Below are 8,275 nucleotides of genomic sequence, written 5' to 3' on the forward strand. Positions count from 1 at the left end.
AAGATTTGTCTAGCCTCTCCTTATAGCTCATACCCGATAATCCAGGCAGCATCCTGGTAAACCTTTTCTGCGCCCTCTTCAATGCCTCCATATCCTGTAACATGGTGATCAGAGTTGAATGTAATACTGTTAGTGTGGACTTACCAATGTCTTACAATGCTGCAACATGACATCCTGACTCTTGTACTCAGTTCCCTGACCAATAACAGCAAACACGCCATATGCCTTCTTTGTCAGCCTCTGTCTTTGTGTTGCCACTTTCAGGGAACTATGGACTTGAACATCAATATCCTTCTGTACATCAATGCTGTTCAGGGTCCTGCCATTAACTGTATACTTTTCCACTACATTTGATCTCCCAATATGCAGCACCTCACACTTGGATTAATCTCTATCTGCCATTTCTCCACCCATATCTGTAATTGATCTATATCCCACTGTATCATTTGACAACCTTTTCCGCTATTCATAACTCACCTGATCTTTGTATCTCCTGTAAACTTACTAACCCATACACGTTTATATATATATATATCACAAACAGCAGAAGTCCCAGTACACATCCCTGCGGAAAACCACTAGTCATGGACCTTCAGCCTGAAAAACACCTTCCACCACTACTCTCTGACTTCTATGGGCAAGTCAATTCTGAATCCACTTGGCCAAGTCACTGTGGAGCCCATGCATCTTAATCTTCTGGATGAGCCCACCATGAGGGACCTTGTTGAAAGCTATACTAAAATCCAAGTAAACACTACTCTCCCCTCATCAATGATCTTTGTCACTTCCCCGAAAAAGCTGAAAATGTGTTGCTGGAAAAGCGCAGCAGGTCAGGCAGCATCCAAGGAGCAGGAGAGTCAACGTTTCGGGCATGAACCCTTCTTCAGGAATGAGGAAAGTGTGTCCAGCAGGCTAAGATAAAAGGTATGGAGGAGGGACGTTGGAAATGTGATAGGTGGAAGGAGGTCAAGGTGAGGGTGATAGGCCGGAGTGGGGGTGGGGGCGGAGAGGTCAGGAAGAAGATTGCAGGTTAGGAAGGTGGTGCTGAGTTTGAGGGATTTGACTGAGACAAGGTGGGGGGGGGGGGGGGGGGGGGGGAGGGGAAATGAGGAAACTGGAGAAATCTAAGTTCATCCCTTGTTGTTGGAGGGTTCCTAGGCATCTAGGAACCCTCCAACCACAAGGGATGCTTCCGCCTAGGAACCCTCCAACTACAAGGGATGCTTTCACCTAGGAACCCTCCAACCACAAGGGATGCTTCCGTTTAGGAACCCTCCAACCACAAGGGATGAACTTAGATTTCTCCAGTTTCCTCATTTCCCCTCCCCCCACCTTGTCTTAGTCAAATCCCTTGAACTCAACACCGCCTTCCTAACCTGCAATCTTCTTCCTAACCTCTCCACCCCCCCACCCCCAATCCGGCCTATCACCCTCACCTTGACTTCCTTCCACCTATCGATTTCCAACACCACTCCCCCAAGTCCCTCCTCCCTACCTTTTATCTTGGCCTGCTGGACACACTTTCCTCATTCCTGAAGAAAGGCTCATGCCCAAAACGTCGACTCTCCTGCTCCTTGGATGCTGCCTGACCTGCTGTGCCTTTCCAGCAACACATTTTCAGCTCTGATCTCCAGCATCTGCAATCCTCACTTTCTCCGACTTCCTCGAAAAATTCAATCAAGTTAGTAAGACATGACCTGCCCTGCATAAAGCCATGCTGACTTCCCCTAAATATGCTATGCTTTTCAAAATATGCATCCTATCCCTAAGAATGTTCTCCTACAACTTTTCAACAATTGATGTGAGACTCATTGGTCTATAGATTAGATTAGATTACTTACAGTGTGGAAACAGGCCCTTCGGCCCAACAAGTCCACACCGACCCGCCGAAGCGCAACCCACCCATACCCCTAACCTAACACTATCGGCAATTTAGCATGGCCAATTCACCTGACCTGCTTTGGACTGTGGGAGGAAACCGGGTTTCCTGGATTATCCTTATTTCCCTTTTTGAATAGAGGAATAACATTAGCTATTCACCAGTCCTCCGGGATCTCTCCAGTGGCTCTTGAGGATATGAGGATCTTGGTCAATGTCTCAGCAATCTCCTCTGTTGCTTCTCATAATAACTTGGGGTACAGATCATCGGCTCCTGGGGGATTTATCAATCCTAATGCTCTTCAAGAGATCCAACACCACTTCCTTCTTGATCTTAAAATGCCCTAGCATATTAACATGCTCCATACAAATCTCACTATCCTCCACACCCTTCTCCTGAGTGAATACTGATGCAAAGTACTCATTTAGGATCTCATCAATATCTTCTGCCTCCAAACACAAGTTCCTGCCTTGATCCTTGAGTGGCCCCATCTTCTCCCTAATTTTCCTCTTGTTTTTTAATATATGAACAGAATACCTTGGGATTCTCCTTAACCCTGCTTGCCAAGGTCATTTCATGGCACCTTCTTACTCTCCTAATTCCCTGCTTGAGTACTTTCCTGCTTTCATTCTGTTCCTCACGGGTCATGTCCATTTTAGCTTCCTGAACCTTACATACACTAATTTTTCCCTTTTGACTAAATTTACAATCTCCCTTGTTATCCAAAAGGTCATTTACCATGCCTTACTTGTCCTTTCTCCATACTGAAGCATGCTGGTCTTGAACTCTCATCTGCAGCTCTTTGAACAATTCCCATATGTCAACGTTAGACTTGCCTGATAACAGCTTCTCTCAATTAACACTCCTTAGCTCCTGCCTAATGCTGACGTAATTTGTCCTCCCCCCAATTTAGTGCCTTCCTGCAAGGTCCTGAATTTTCCTTGTTCATAGCTATCTTAAAATTTAGGGAGTCATGATCACAGATTTCTGGGGCTTGGGAAACTGACTAGTGAAATGTAGGTGACTTGAGTATCAGGTCAGATGTAGTCTTTGTACCATCTGAATAAAATCTCACCTGTTGTAGCTACTATCTTAGTCCCCCTGGTAAATGTTTGACAGAGATTTGTGGAATGGCAGTAGTACTTTTCAATCTCAGAGGCTTTAAACTTGACAACATCAGTGTGGGATGTTTAGCCTTGATGCCTTTGACAGCAGATAAGAGAAGAGTGAGTGTATCAAAGATAGTGATGATGTGCAGTGGTGGGATCAGCAGGGATGAACTATTTACACTATGTTGCTTCACAAAAAAATGATTGATAATCTGCCTGTTTTTCACCCTGAAGTATTCTGTATCACTGATTGATTTTGCATTAATATTGACCACATTTCATTCACAGACTCACATTGACAGTGGACCTATTTTCACTGCACTGACCCTTCAGTGTTCTGATTGGTTACTCGCTTTGAAAGCTGTGGTTGGATAATCAGGGATTCCAGGGACAGGCTGGTATGACATTGGTTTGATCAAATTTTCGTGCACGTGGTGGAGTCATGGAAGGTAAAAAGAAATATATGACTTGACCAAAGTGTATCAGTTCAGGAAATCAGCCCAGAGAAAACGCTGAATGGGAAGGGAAAATATTTGAGAGGGAATCATGGGGGAAGGAGATGGTGAAAAATGTTGGAGATTACATAGAGTCATAGAGATGTACAGCACATAAATAGACCCTTTGGACCAACTTGTCCATGCCGATCAGATATCCCAACCCAATCTCGTACCACCTGTTAGCATCTGGCCCGTATCATGGTCAAATTACGCCACATGTTGGTCTGTGGCTTACTGAGATACAATTGGTGTGAGATACCACTAGAAGGTCTTTTCACTCAAGGATAGATTTCCTGTTTGTGTGCTGCATGTTCTCAGTCAAATCCGCAGATGTCAAGCTGGCCTTTTTTTTCTGACTACTGCCTCCTGCTGGCCTATCACCTTGAAGGATGGCTAATGAGTCAGCAAGGGAATGTGAAAGCTAAATGTGAAACTGTGACACCAGAAAACATTCAGGAGCTTGAACGTGTGGGATATAGGTAAAGTAATGTTACTTCTGCAATTATAATTGCTTATACAAAGTAAATGAACTCACACCAGTGTGTAATTGTTTCAGCCAAGAGCTGAGTCAACAAGAATGGAAACTATGTGGAGAATGGACGACTGGTATGAATCCCACAAGAGAGACATCTGAATCAGACAGTGACAGGCGGTCGATAGAAAATACGGTGAAAAGGGGTCAGGCAACTCTGTGCACAGACCAGGGTAAGAAAATTGACTTTTAAGTACTGCCTTGGTTGCCGGGATTGAGCTTTAGTACTTAATAAGGGACTAACAAAGGAACTCAATATGGGCTGTGCCGTGGGTAAGGAAAAAGCCTCTGGGAGAACAAAAGAAGGAAAAATCAATGGAAATGGAGGCGGGGTCCCTTACAACATACCTCCAGAAAGTCCGCTGGGCAGGATGTTGTGGAATTGGAAAAATAATACTTGTACAAGGGAAAAAGATGATTAAATATTGTTGCTTTGTATGGACTAAGGAATCCATTCTTCATCCCGCCATCTTCTGGCCAAAGTCAGGTCGGACGAAGACTGGGTTTGTAAATATCTGAATTTATATGTCAATGTGTGAGAGAGAGAGAATGAAAAGAGCTGTACCGCTGGTAGAAAGTTTAACCCTTTGTGATTTGGTTTGAATGCACATTTGTTTGTTGGTGATTGAATGTTTGCATTTGATTCGCTGGAGCTTGAGTTCCAGGACTGTTTTGAATCTGATTTTTATTATGGAAACTTAACATGATTTCTTTTAAGGTTAAGGATTCTATAGAGATTATGATAAAAAAGATGATAACTCCTGTTCTTTTTACAGGTCATGACTGCCTTACTATCAGTTTCTAACTAATCTCTTTTATCCTTACGTAAAAGCAATTTATGGAGGACAGTTGAAGTTTCAGTTCAACATTAGATTGTAGTAAAAACAAAATCCTATGGTTAATATCTGTGACCTTGGATTCGGCTATTGTTCATGCATTAGAAGTTTTTTTTAAACTTGAATAGACAAATCCTTTTAAGGCAGCTCTGATTATTTTAGGACCTATAGCATTGTAATTGAGCAATGATTGGTCAGGACTACTTTAGAAAACTAAGTTTGGATTTAAATTAAAGGGACTAAAACTGGGTAATTACAGTGGATTTCAAAATTGGGAACTGTATGCATTTTACATTTTAAATATTAAATACTGAATAAATGAATGTAAATATATAAATATATTTACAAGTTAGGAACAGGCTTTAAAGTTAGTCAAGCATGAATTGATGAATTGGTATTTGAAGTTATGGGGTGCTAGAAATATTGCAATATTTCTTAAAAAAGAAGGGGAAGAACGTAATGACTTATCCCCTTTGGGGAGGTACCAATAGGGGACAAACAGATCGGGTTTGTGTGTGTTCCCCTCACCAGTGGGGAGGTCAGAACATTTAAAAAGGAAATGAAGGTCCTGCTTGAGGATCCGGTAGGGTTGTCTGAACAAATTGATCAATTTTTGGGGCCCAGTCTGTGTATGTGGGCTGAGTTAATGTTTATTTTGAATATACTATTTACTGGGGAAGAAAGGGGACTTATACGAGGAGCAGCCATTAGAATATGGGAGAGGGAACACCCGATTGGAGGTGGGGATGCTGGACAGGGTGAGATGAAGTTTCCCCTCAGAGACCCCCAGTGGGAAAATCAAAACCCGGAGCATAGAGCAGAAATGAGGGAATTGAAAGACCTGATTCTAAAAGGAATAAGAGAGGCAGTTCCGAAGTCGCAGAATTTGACTAAAGCCTTTGAAGTTAGACAGGAGAAAGATGAGACTCCCTCAGCTTTCTTGCAACGATTAAAAGACTCAATGCGGAAATATTCTGGAATGAACCCTGAGGCACAGCGTCTTTTGAAAGCATATTTTGTGACAAAGGCATGGCCAGACATACAGAGAAAGATACAGAAGATAGAAGGATGGAGTGAAAAACCATTAGATGAATTGTTAAGAAAGGCACAGAAAGTGTTTGCAAAGGGGAGAGGGAGAGGACAAGGGGGAGCATTTGATAGAGGGTTCGAGCGACAGGGGCAGAGATGGAGGTCTCCACAGGAAGGATGCTATTATTGTGGAAAGATAGGACATTTTAGGCAGGAGTGTCCTGATCTACAAAGGGAAGAAAGGGCAATTCCGCTTATGAATTTTGATGAAGAATAGGGGTGTCAGGGGTTCCTGCCTTCAGGGACCCACCAGGAACCCTCGATAAACTTGAAGGTGGGACCCTATAGGGAAGAGGTAGTCTTCCTAGTGGATACAGGGGCAGCACGGTCATCACTGAATTTTAAACCGAAGAAAGTAGAAATGTCGACATGGTCAATTACTGTTTCCAGGGTAAAAGGGGAGGGATTTACTGTTCCAGTATTTGAACCTATGATGATAGAAGGTCTTAAGGATAGGGTCACAGGGGAACTGTTGTATATCCCTGATATAGGAAGTAACTTACTAGGGAGATACTTAATTATCCTCTTAGGACTGGAGATTGGAATTCAGGAAAAAGAATTAGTTGTACAAATGGCGATGTTGACAGAGGATATGGGGAGAGAGATAGACCCTATTGTATGGGCTAGAGAAGGGAATCGTGGAGGATTACAGATCCCTCCCCTTGAAATAAATTTAAAAAGGAAAGGGGACGTTGTCTGTGAGCGATAATATCCCATTTCCATAGAAGGTAAACGAGGACTGCAGCCAGTAATTGAGGGACTGATTGGAAATGGATTGTTGGAGCCATGTGTCTCCTTATAATACCCCAATTCTACTGGTGCGGAAGTCTGGTGGAACTTATTGATTGGTGCAGGATTTGAGAACATTAAATCGAATAGTACAGATCAGACACCCAGTGGTGCCAAATTCCTACACCTTATTAAGTAAGATTACTCATGACCACAAATGGTTTAGTGTGATAGATTTAAAGGATGCCTTTTGGGCTTGTCCCTTGGCGGAGGAAAGTAGGAATTTGTTCATCTTTGAATGGGAAGACCCCAGAACAGGATGGAAACAGCAATACCAGTGGACCATGCTCCCCCAGGGGTGTACGGAATCCCTGAATCTATTTGGACAGATGTTAGAACAAATATTGGAGACATTTAGCAGCCCCAAGGGGACTACCCTGTTGCAGTATGTAGACGACCTCTTAGTAACAGGAAAAAGAAGAGAAAGAGTAGGAGAAGCCACTGACAAATTTTTGAATTTCCTGGGCCAGCGAGTATCTAAAAACAAATTACAATATGTGGAGCGAGAAGTGAAATACTTGGGACATTTAGTTAGTGAGGGAAAGCGAAAGATAAGCCCGGAAGGGATAGAGGGAATCGTGGGGATGCCGCTGCCCAGGACTAAACGAGTTACGTAAATGTTTGGGTCTATCAGGATATTGCAGATTGTGGATTGATTCCTATGCTCAAAAGACTAAGAAATTATATCTCAAACTATTGGAGGAGGAATCAAAATGTCTAAGTTGGGATGATGAGGAAAAAGAACTAGTTGAGGAACTCAAAAGAGATCTGATCCATACCCCCGTGTTAGCCTTACCTTCCCTAGATAAACCTTTCCACCTCTTTGCTACTGTAGAGAAGGGAGCGGCTTTGGGAGTATTAACCCAGAGGTGGGGAGGAATGACACAGTCAGTAGCATATTAGATCCAGTATCCCAGGGATGGCCTGAGTGTGTGCAGGCTGTGACTGCCACTGCGAGTGGGGTGTCTAAAACAATATTGGAGCATATAATTCCCCGAGATGCGTTAGTAAACCTTACAGATTCTGATCGAGGAACTCATTTTACCTCTAAAGTGTTACAGAGGGTAATGAAAGGGTTGGGAATTTCCTGGGAGTTCCATACTCCATGGCACCCACAATCATCAGGAAGGGTTGAGAGAATGAACCAAACACTCAAACGATAGCTCTCTAAATTGACAATAGAAACCAGATTCCCTTGGACCAAATGTTTACCTATAGCTCTCTTGCGAGTACGAACAGCCCCATGGAAAGATTTGGGACTATCCCCCTATGAAATCTTATTTGGATTACCTTATCTGGGAACGAATGGAGAATTGCCAGTTCCCGAAACTAAAGATTTGTCTTAAAGAAGTATATACTGGGCTTGTCCTCCTCTTTGTCTTTCTGCAGGAAACAGGGTTTATTGGCACAGACTCCACCCCTTGAATTCACCGCTCATCCCATCCAGCCAGAGGATTGGGTCTTAGTAAAATCATGGGCAGAGACTAAATTGCAGCTGGACTGGAAAGGGCTGTACCAGGCTCTTTTGATTACCAAAACGGCAA

This window comes from Hemiscyllium ocellatum, chromosome 35 (assembly GCF_020745735.1).
Source record: "Hemiscyllium ocellatum isolate sHemOce1 chromosome 35, sHemOce1.pat.X.cur, whole genome shotgun sequence".
Classification (NCBI taxonomy): Eukaryota; Metazoa; Chordata; class Chondrichthyes; order Orectolobiformes; family Hemiscylliidae; genus Hemiscyllium; species Hemiscyllium ocellatum.